Genomic DNA, 12,158 nt, shown 5'->3' on the forward strand with positions numbered 1-12,158 from the left:
TATACTATTTCATGTATTTTAATAGCATTCTACTATTTATACACTACGGTTTATATAAACACTTTCCTGTTGGTGAAGTTTAGACTGTTAACTCAGAGATGCACATAGGAATGAAAAGAATTGGTAGTTTATTATATTTTGGGGAAGATTCATGGGTGTTCTTTTAGGATTTTTTTAAAAGGGATAAATAAAATTTAAAAAGGCAAAGCACAGACCAATGAGGATAATGTTTCATACACTAAGGCTGATTAATTCAATTCTACACAAGTGAGACTCATTAAAAATGATCCAGGCTGTTCATTCTTTTAAACGGTTCCTTTCTGTTGCATGAAATGGACACACCATAGTTTATATAATCATACAACATTTATGAGAATTTTGATTCTTATTTGGGTGGATAAGGTAAAGAAAATGTAAGTAATAGTTGACGTTCTTAAATCTTCAGCGGGAAAGTGGTTTAAGGGTGTTGATAAGTAAGTAAAATGAATGAATGAACAAATTAATGAATAAAACAAGAGGGCGTACATGGGCCGATAATGATTCATTATTCCAGAATTAAAATTATTCTAATTGTGTACATTCCAGGTCCATTTAAAGTATGTGTTGGTTAAGGAGCAGGTATTCATTATTCCTGTTTTTACGTGGTGGTGTGTTGCATGTTCATTTCAGTGCTAAAAAAATTAGTAAATGTGTAAAGTACAAAGAAGCCAAAACGGAGACTGGTGATGAGAATGACCCAAAGATTAGAGGATTACAGTTAATTTAGTTCTGTGCTCTTGACTGCCATAAAAATAGTATGTTTCATTCCTTTTACCAGATATTTTGTATTTCACGGTGTATATGTACCTCATTTATTTAAACATCCTTCCATGGAGAAAGATCTAGCTTATTAACTCACTGAGCAAGGAGCACAAAAGGAGATGAAAGATAATGTCAGTGCTCCACCTGTGGAGTATGAGACTGGGTTTATGGTTGCTAATTAAAACTCCTTTAGAAATGATCGACGCAAACCAGAGAGAATCAGCATAGACCAATGATTAAGAATTATAATTAATTCCCTCTAGCTTCATTAGAAACAGTTCTAGACTATTACCTAAGGGTAAAGAATGTATGTTAGTGCTGTCCAATAGAAATTTCTGCACTGATGGACATGGTCTGTAATTTGTTCTGTTCAATATGGTAGCCATTAGTTACATGTGACTAAAGAGCACTTAAAATGTGGCCGGCGTTCATGGGACCTGAATTTTTAATTTTACTTTATTTTTATTAATTTGAATTTAAATAGTCATATGTGGATCATGGCTACTCTATTAGTTGCATTGGATGGTTGGTTAATGAGAGCTTCTTGACTATTAGGTATGAATAATTAAATATATAAATTAATAAAGAGGGTTGATTATGGGCCAGAGATGAGAATATACCATGAGAAAAAGATTATAATTAATCCAGTTCTGCACAACTGAGATTCACTGGCAAAAAAGTCTTTGGTTCATGAAAAATAGACATAGGCTTATTCATTTATTTTAACAACTAGGAAGTATTACTTTGAATGTGTGCCCCATAGTTTATGTGAACATTTCTCTAATATTGAAGATCTACGTATTTTGGTGAGAGAAGATCAAAAATTTACTGTCAAAGTTGTAGCTGGTGAGTTGAATAGAGGTTCTGTAGATATTCAGTATATTATTATTTATTTCAAAAAATGAATAATAAATAATAGAGGGTCCATGTGTGGTGCAAGGAAGACAGTATGACATGTACCGACATTTGTGATTAATACATAAATAATAACTGTGGTCCATAAATAAAACATCTCTTTTACATTTTTTGGTGAGGAACATAGAGACATATGTACCTAATTGTCAATATACGTATAGGACTAAGCAAGGACCAATGAAGAAAGTATATCACGAACCAAATTTTTATATTAATACATTTCTGAACAACTGAAACTCATTTTATAAAGGTCTTTGTTTCTCTCCATTTATGGGTAAGAACTACAAAGATTTATCTACCTATCCTTTATATCTATACATATTATGTATACCTATATCATAGATATGGATACAAATTATAGTTTTTCTTAGGTTTGATGGTACATTCATGGTGATTTCATTGACTATACTATAAAAAAACCAATACATGAATAAATTCTTAAAAATAAGAGGAAGGAAATGTATGAGTTAGTTATTGTTGTGGCAGTGCTGCATAACAAGTAACCCACAATTTCATTGACTTAAAAAACAGCAATTATTACAACAATTACAATATTTATTTCTCACATATGGATCTGTGGGTATCTTGCAGCAGTTGTGCTCCAGGCTGTGGGTTGGGTTCACATCTGCCCAACTTGCCTTCTTTTTCAAGGTTCTTAGATAAAGGAGTTGTAGTGTCTGGGCCATGCTCTTCTCACAGTGAAAGCCTGAAGCTCCAGAGCGCAAGCAAAACCACCCCTGCACATTTAAAGACTTTGCTTTGACGTGGTTTAGGTCATATCTACTCATACTCCATTGGGCAATGCAAGTCATACGGCACAGCATCAGTGGTGTGGGGAAGGACAGTCTTCCTATAGAGGATAGGGAAGGGAGAGGGAATATTTGCTGAAAAATGACATAACTTACCCCATTTCTCCCAACTGGTGAGAAATGTTTACTTCATGTTCCTACATGAAATACAATCATTCTCTCTTCAAAACATCCCAGAAGTCCGTGAAACCAGTGCTTTAGTTTGTAATCCAGAGCGTCTTGATTCACTTCTGGTTTGGATGTGACTCTTCTTTATTCAGAGACTTATAAATAAGAGATGGGTTATCTGTCCCCACATGGTAAACATACTGTGTTGGAAACACCCCCACTTGCAAAGGGAGAAAATGGGAGGCACAAAGCAGTTCATTCCAAGTCTGCTGGGCCAAAGATGTGAGCTTTCCTACCTGCAGCTGTCACCTGTATAGGAGGAAGAACAAAGGTGGATGTTGGCAATGGCCGCCATTCGTATCCTTCTTGTAGGTGATCAGTTCAATGATGTTCATTGATATAAACGTTGAGAGTCATTAATTAAGTTAAAAAATGGACTATTGTTTGTGGTCAAAGGGGAGAAGGAGGGCCAAGCACGAGGCAAGGGTCATGGTTAATTCAGTATTTCACAACTAACATTCATTTAAAAAGTTTACATCGAATACTGTTCACTTTTTTTTATGCCTGATTTCTGTTCTACAGAATGAGCGCACTAGAGCTGATCAGCCATCCTTAACTGATGAAGGGCTTACCTCTGTGGGTAAGGAGCATGGAGGCCGATGTAAGTGACAGTCAGAGTCCTTGTTCTTGGTTTGGATGGTTTGCTCATGGACGTTGACTGTATTACTTAAAAGAAACAAATGGCTTCATTCATCACTTGTTAATATAATAGTAGACCACGCATGAACCAGTGTTTAGAGTGCGATATGAACCAAGAATCGTGATGAATCTAATTCAACACAACTTAATTCCATTAAAAATACACCAAGGCCATTTAATTTATGTTATTGGCATTTGACTAGTCCATACTCATGTTATATCCACTGTGACTTTGACTTAGACATTCCCCACTGACAAGTATCTATGCTGATAACTGGTTGAGACGGTAGCACGTAGGAAGGTGGAGAGATATTATCAGTGCTCTATTGTGGAAGAAGATGGTAGGCTCAGAAGAGTTCGCTGTGTCATCTTTGAAATATAGACAAATTAAAAGTAAGAGGGCTAAGAACAGGCCAATGATGAGTGGGGAATTGCTATGTAGCAAGAATGTTGATTGATTCATATGTTATTGATCATTATAGAAAGACATCTAGTGTACTATTTCTGTGGGAAATTAGCCTATGGACAAGTGCTGTTCAATACAATGACCACTAGCCACAGGTGGGTACTGAGCACATGGCTAGGCTGAACCGAGATGTGACCTATGTGGAAAACACACACCAAATTCAGAAAAGTCAGTACCAAAAAGTGTAAAATACTTCTCTATTTTAAAAAAATATTTATTTATTATTTTTGGCTGTGTTGGGTCTTTGTTGCTGTGCCTGGGCTTTCTCTAGTTGTCTAGGCATGCGTGCTTCAGTAATTGTGACTCGCGGGCTCTAGAGCTCAAGCTCAGTAGTTGTGGTGCACGGGCTTAGCTGCTCTGCGGCATGGCGGATCTTCCCGGACCAGGGCTCGAACCCGTGTCCCCTGCATTGGCAGGTGGATTCTTAACCACTGCGCCACCAGGGAAGCCCATAAAATATTTCTTTAATAAGTTATTTATACCGATTACTTGTTGAAATGATAGTATTTTAGATCTACTGGATTAAATAAAATATAAAGTTATAATTGATTTCACCTGTTTCTTTTTAAAAATATAGATTCTAGAAAACTTAAAATATATGGGAGGCTTGCATTATATTTTTATTGGCCAGCACTGCTATAGACTAATGAGAGGGATACTCAAGGATCTTTTCCTTTATGTTTTTCTGACCCATGGGTATTGATTGTATTATTATTAGTCAACTAATGGACCAATTAATGAAAAATGGATAAATGAATGAGAAAAATGGGAAAAAGCACACACTAAATATTAAAGTGTGTATTGACACAAGGATTATTTTAAATAAAGCACTGAAGCTCATAAAAACAATGTAAAGTGGTTAATCCGTCTGGGTAATGAACATAGGAACAGATGTGGGTAGTAATCAGTGCTGTTGGATTGGATTGGTGGTGTGTTGCTAGTCTTAAATTTTTAAATTAATTTATTATTATTTTTTTAAAGAAAGTGACATGGACAAATAGCTGATTAATTAACCAACTAAATAGAAGAGGGTCGAGCATGGCAAGTGTCAAATGAAGGCAGCATAGTGATAATGGTATTGGTCAATCCTTTTGGCACCACTGATATCCACGGCAAAAAAAATCCAGTCTCAGCTCTGTGGGAAATGAGCCTCTAGTCAGTGATTAGGAAGTTCGCCAGGTCTTAATCTTAGACTTTGAGTCTCCCGAGTATTGATTATGTTATTACTGTTTAAGTGAATCAATGCATAAATTAAACAAGTGTATAAATGAATGAAAAAAGAGGGCAAAGCATGGACCAATGATGCAAGAACTATTACTAATATGTTTGTGAAGCACTAAAGTCCATTAAAAAAGGCACTGACATTCCTTTTTTAAACAAGGGGAGATATTTACATAAATAAGAAAATTAAAGAGGGCCAGTGTTGAGATTGTGTCAGATGATAAGAATTACGATTAATCCAGTTTATTCACTGAGTTCATTAAACAACAACAAAGATCTAGTTTGTTATCTCTGTAGGAAATGAACAGGTTGACAGATATTAGTTTTTTTTTTTTAGCATCTTTATTGGAGTATAATTGCTTTACAATGGTGTGTTAGTTTCTGCTTTATAACAAAGTGAATCAGTTATACATATACATATGTTCCCATATCTCTTCCCTCTTGCGTCTCCCTCCCTCCCACCCTCCCTATCCCACCCCTCCAGGCGGTCACAAAGCACCGAGCTGATCTCCCTGTGCTATGCGGCTGCTTCCCACTAGCTATCTATTTTACGGTTGGTAGTGTATATATGTCCATGCCACTCTCTCACTTTGTCCCAGCTTACCCTTCCCCCTCCCCATATCCTCAAGTCCATTCTCTAGTAGGTCTGTGTCTTTGTTTTTTTTTTTTTTTTTGGTCTGTGTCTTTATTCCCGTCTTACCCCTAGGTTCTTCATGACCTTTTTTTTTTTTTCTTAAATTCCATATATATGTGTTAGCATATGGTATTTGTTTTTCTCTTTCTGACTTACTTCACTCTGTATGACAGACTCTAGGTCCATCCACCTCACTACAAATAACTCAATTTCGTTTCTTTTTTTCAGAGTTTTTGATCAGTTTCTTTGGATTCCAAGCTATGGATTGTAAGGGAATGAATGAATACATTTGTGTCACAGTCAGTTGTTTAAAAGGGTGCAAATCATGGACCAGTGATGAACACTTTTAAGTTATAAAGCAAGTACATCCTTCACTGCTGGTGTCCATGTAAAGAATATGAAGTCTAGGCTCCAACCTGTTTGTTTAAGGTTCACAGATAAATTCATGTTATAACGTTTCAGTTTGGGCTGCTTGTGGGCTTCCTATTTTTTAAGTTAAGTATAGTTGATTTACTGTATTATTTTCAGCTCTACAGCGTAGTGATTCAGTATTTTTGCAGATTATACTCCATTATAAATTATTACAAGATAGTGGGTATAATTCCCTGTGCTATACAATATATCCACAAGTTTGTTTTCTATTATCTGTTTCTGTTTTGCATGTGCATTCATTTGTATTATTTTTTAGATTCCACACATAAGTTATATGGTATTTGTCTTTCTATGTCTGACATATTTCACTAAGCATAATATTCTCTAGGTCCATCCACGTTGCTGCAAATGGCAGAAATTCATTCTTTTTTATTGCTGAGTGATATTCCATTGTGTGTATGTGTGTGTGTGTGTGTGTGTGTGTGTGTGTGTATAATTTTGTTTATCCATGTGTCTCTTAATGGGCACTTAGGTTGCTTCCATGTCTTGGCCATTGTAAATAGGGCCGCTATGAACATTGGGGTGCATATATCTTTTTCAGTTAGTGTTTTCATTTTTTCCAGATATATCTCAGGAGTGGAATTGTTGGATGATATGGTAGTTCTATTTTTAGTTTTTTAAGGAATCTTCATACTGTTTTCCATAGTGGCTGCACCAGTTTGCATTCCCATCACCTCCTCTCTAACATTTGTTTTTGTAGACTTTTTGATAATAGCTATTCTGACAGGTGATACCTCATTGTGGTTTTGATTTGCGTTTCTCTAATGGCGTTATGAGCATCTTTTCATATGCCTGTTGGCCATCTTTGTTTCTTCTTCAATTTTTAAAATTAATTAATTAATTAATTGGCCATGCCCTGTGGCATGTGGCATCTTAGTTATCTGACCGGGGATCGAACCCATGCCCGCTGCGTTGGAAGCTCGGAGTCTTAACCACTGGCCCGCCAGGGAAGTCCCAGATTAACCTAAGATTGAACAAGTGAGGTCCACTTAAAAAAAAAAAAAAAAAGATAAAAGAGGTTGCTTCCTTCATTTTACAGTTGTTTACTATTTTGCTTTATTTATTTATTTACCACTGTTGATTTACACATTCGTCAGGGATAAAGATTTAGGTTTCTAATCTATCGAGAGGCAAAACACAAGGAAAGCTGGAAAATTGTTAGTGAAGTAAAATGAGATGTTCCTGGATTGTTTTGTTGCACATTTAAAATTTGAACAAATTAAAGGAAGATTAAAGGACCAAGAATGGCCCTGATGAGTTTGGGTTTGCGTGAAGACTGTTGATTGATCCATATGTGCTATAATGGGGTCCATTGTAGAAAGAGCGTATTAGTTCTGAGAGAAATGAGCAAAAGCCAGAAGGTGGTAATGTTCTTAGATCTTATTCTTGCTTTGTGGTGATTAATGGATATTGATTAATGATTAGTCAATCAATGAATGAATTAATAAACAAATGTATAAATGAATAAAGAAAAAAGGCCCAAGCCTAGATCACTGATGAGCACTCTGAGGTGTCCAAACCAAGGATTTTGATTAAACCCCATAACTCGGAGGTCCATTATAAAAACAAACCTAATTTCCTGCCGTGGTGGGACATGAACTTGTAGCTGAAGTTAGGAATGCAGGCACCTTGCTCTTAGCTTTGATAGATCTTAGGTATAGATCCTTTTATTAGTGAATCAGTAATGAGTAAATAAATAAATGCATTATTTAATGAAGGCAAAGAGGGCAAGATAACCACCGACAATGAGAGTATCTGATGAAAAACAGATTATTCTTAAAACATTTGTGAGCAGTTGAGTTCTAATAAATGAAGGGTCCAAGGCATTTAACATGTTGATCAGGAACCTATGGGCAACTCTATGTAAGAGTCAGTGTTGTTTCTGGGTTGGTGGTTGTTAATTTTATTAAGAAAGGGGGGAAAAGGGAAACGTAATAATCGATTACAGAACTACTTAATTAAAGAAGATCAAGCATGGGCCAATATTAAGAATTCATGACATGAGAGGAGTTATGATTAAATCAGTTTGTCTCAACCAGTATCATTTTTGAAAACCACATCTAGTTGTTATTCTGTGGGTATTGAGTTTTTATAAATTTATTTATGACTGCATTGGGTCTTCATTGCTGCGCGCCGGCTTTCTCTAGTTGTGGCGAGCGGGGCTACTCTTCGTTGCAGTGCGTGGGCTTCTCATGGCGTTGGCTTCTCTTGTTGTGGAACATGGACTCTAGGTGCGCGAGCTTCAGCAGTTGTGTCACGTGAGCTCAGTATTTGTGGTGCACGGGCTTAGTTGCTCTGCAGCATGTGGGATCTTCCTGGACCAGGGCTCGAACCTGTGCCCCCTGCATTGGCAGGTGGATTCTTAACCACTGCGCCACCGGGGAAGTCCGTGGGTATTGAGTTCATGGGCAGATGTTAGTGTTATTTAGGATCCTTACCTGAGGTATGTAAGTGATATTATTGTTAGTGAATGAAGGAAGAGGTTATTTAAAAGAGGGCAAACATGGACCAATGAGTATATTGTGTCATTAAAAATGGTTTATTAATCTCACTGTACTCTCCGGCCATGCGTATAAATAAAAGGGGACTGAGCTATGCCCACTTTGGGTAAAGAGCCATAGAGATAGTTACCTATAATAGTATTTTAGACCATTTTGCATTTGCTTTGAAAAAATGAACAAGTTATTCCATGAGTAAATAAATAAAAAAGAAACAAATATATGAATAAAGTCATAAAGTAGGGTCAAACATGGTGAGAGTATATCAAGAAACAATGATGTAAATTCACCTCATTCTAATCAAGGAAGACCTATAAAGAAGGTAATATGGGCTCTTACCTATGTGAGTAAGGTTTAATAGAAAGAACTTGGAACAGGCATAGTTCTTAATTATTCTACTAGGATGTAAATTTAGCAGTTGTCATCATATTATGTACATTAATAATTAAAAAATAAATAAAAAGAGGGCCATTCTTGGGCTAATTGAGTGTGATGAAAACAGGGTTTTATGATAAATCTGTTACAGTAAGACTAAGGTCTCTTAAAAAAAATCTACACTGCCTCTTCAGTTTTCTAAAATCTGTTTTTTACTGCACAGATTCAATATACCCCAATCTGATTTATTCATTACCAATGATGAAGATCTCGGCTGTCACTTCTGTGGATAAAAAGCAAAGGGACTCATGTAAGTAAAAAAGTTTGTGTTCTTGGTTTGAAGGTAATTCACGTGGTCCATGGAATTGTTTCAAAGGAATGAGTGGCTACTGCAGACATAAAATCAAAAGATGTCACATATGGACCACTGCTGAGAAAGTGTAATGAACCATGGGTTAAGACTGATCCATTTTAGTGAAACTGAGATCCATTAAAAACAAAGTTGGGGGCTTCCCTGGTGGCGCAGCGGCTGAGAGTCCGGCTGCCGATGCAGGGGACACGGGTTCGTGCCCCGGTCCGGGAGGATCCCACATGCCGCGGAGCGGCTGGACCCGTGAGCCATGGCCGCTGAGCCTGTGCATCGGGGGCCTGTGCTCCGCAGCGGGAGAGGCCACAACAGTGAGAGGCCCGCGTACCGCAAAAAAAAAAAAAAAAAAAAAAAACAAAGTTGGAGGGTTTTGCATTCATTTTCACAGTTGCTTAATATTCCATTTTATTTTTGCACAACATTTTAAGAATATTTTTCAGCTGATAACAGTCTAGATTGTTAAATCATGGAGGAGGGGGCACCTAGAAAGATAGAAAGTATTGTCAGTGCTCTAGTTGTGGGGTAAGATAGTAGGTTCATTGTAGTACTTTTAAAATATGAAGAAATTAGATGAAAGATGAGTAAGCAGGGAGTAGTAAAACTACATGCCCATGGGATGGGCATGATGCCAGGTTATTGATTAATCTATATGTGAAACACTGAGAGCCAACTGAAAATAGACCTCATTTGCTGGCTCTGTGGGGAATAAATAGCTGTAACAGCTCTCTGCAATATTCAAAGATCTTGCTCTTGGGTTTTTGTGATTCACGGGAATCATTTTTTTTTTAGCTCAATGAAACCATGAATGAAATAATCAGTAACTAATGAATGCATAAACAATCCATAAACAAGAGCTTGGATCAATGATGAGAGTTCTGGGGTATATGAATCAAGAATTTTGATTAAACCCTAACTCTGAGGTCCATTAGAAAAAGACTTAGTTTTTCCCTCTAGGGGAATAGAGTTCAGAGCCAGTTGGGGATCTGTTCTTAGGTCTTAGTTGTTCCTGGTTATGGTGTGTATTGACGTAAATGAATCAATGAGTGCATGAATGAATAAATGAATAAATGTGTAAGTGAATGAAGACAAAACAGGTTACACACGAGTGTCCATGGTGGCATTCTGGGTTGGTGGGAGGATGATCTAGTCATGTATTTCTGTGGGTAATCAGCCCGTGGGCAATTGTTAGCATTTTTGGTGTTCAAATATAGATTCTCAGGTAATTATTTATGGTTATAAGTTATTGAATTAATACGATTGTATCTCAAATGATTATTTAAAAAAGGGCAGACTATGAACAAATATGGAGCATGTGATGTGAAGTAAGGTTAATGACTAATCCTGGTCAGATTATTCCATTGAAAATTAAATAAATAAATGAAAGGATTTGTACAGTCGTAAAGTAAGGTAAAGCTAGGATTGTTTGTGAGAATGTGCCGTGATGCTAGATTTAAAATTTATCCAATTCTGCGCAAGGTTCGTGAAAATAATTGGTAGGCTATTAGCTAAGGGCAGGGAGTATACAGTCATGCGCCGTAATGTTGAAAAACCTTATCCTGGAGCTAGGTGTTGGATTCAATGATGCTTGTTGCTACACAGCTTAAAATTAAAAATAGAATAAGTCGATAAATTAAACAGGATTGCAGCTTTTGCACCAATAATGAGAATGTGATATGCTCCAAGTTTATGACTAATCTGGCAGTGCAGAGCTCACATCCATTTAAAAACATCTAATATAGACTATTCAGAATTGGCTCTTTCCTTTACTGAATGAGCATACCACAGCCAACTCAATCATTTTCTAATGGCGAATATTTTAGCTGTTGCCTTTGTCAGTAAAGAGCACAGAGACCAATATAAATAACTGTTAAAGTTCATGTTCTTAATTTGGGGAGCTTCTTCATGGATTTTTAAGGAGTTATTTTTTAAAAAGTGGTTTTACATATATAAATAAAATTAAAGAACACCAAACATCGACCAAGAATGGGAATGTTATGAACCAAGGTTCATGATTAATCATTTTTAGGGCCACATAATATCCCATTTTAGTTTGACCCCCCAATATATTTAGAAATCCATTCCTTGATCAAGATCAAGGTCATTTACCTGTTGAGGATGGAGAACATAGGAAGAAAATTACATTGTTTTAGTTGTGAGGGAAGATGGTGGTTCATAGTTTTTATTCTACCATCTTTACAATATGGACAAATTAGGTAAAGAGACAAGCAAAAACCTTTTATCAATATGGCATTGCTATGAAGCACAACTGTTGATCAATCTGTACATGCAGCACAGAGGTGCATTGAAAGAAGACATTAAATGTATTAGTTATGTGGGACAAGTGTGAACAGACCTTCCTTAGTAACAATCACTCATCTTGTTCTTGGCATTTATAATTCATGGATATTGATTGTATTATAATTTATGCATGTAAAAATGATCCAGAAAGGAAGATGTGAATGAAGAAGACAAAAAATGCAAAGTCTGGATCCATGATGAGTGTCTTGGGGTGTCGGAATTAAGGATTCTTATTAGACTCTATAGCTCTGAGGTCGTTATAAAAAGATATCTAGTTATTCACTCTATGGTAAGGGTGCTTGTGGCATAAGAAAGGAATATTCAGGATCCTGTTCTTGGGCTACGTGTTCCTTGGGTATGGATTTTTTTTTTCTTAACATCTCTTTTGGAGTATAATTGCTTTACAATGGTGTGTTAGTTTCTGCTGTATAACAAAGTGCATCAGCTATACATATACATATATCCCCACTTCTCCTCCCTTTTGTGTCTCCCTCCCACCTTCCCTGTGGATATTTTTTTTATTATAAATGAAACA

The 12,158-nt window shown here is 36.5% G+C and overlaps 1 non-coding gene across 1 annotated transcript; it reads left to right on the top strand.

Moving 5' to 3' along the window:
• The first annotated feature begins 10,181 nt into the window (after positions 1-10,181).
• LOC115802930 (small nucleolar RNA SNORD113/SNORD114 family) lies at positions 10,182-10,251 on the top strand. The gene has a single exon (XR_004023519.1). It is a non-coding gene; the product is annotated as a small nucleolar RNA SNORD113/SNORD114 family (small nucleolar RNA).
• Positions 10,252-12,158: the final 1,907 nt, after the last annotated feature.

The sequence above is a fragment of the Delphinapterus leucas genome, chromosome 2, assembly GCF_059928025.1.
Source record: "Delphinapterus leucas isolate spDelLeu-1000000601 "Yukka" chromosome 2, BTC_Dleu_Yukka2, whole genome shotgun sequence".
Taxonomy (NCBI): Eukaryota; Metazoa; Chordata; class Mammalia; order Artiodactyla; family Monodontidae; genus Delphinapterus; species Delphinapterus leucas.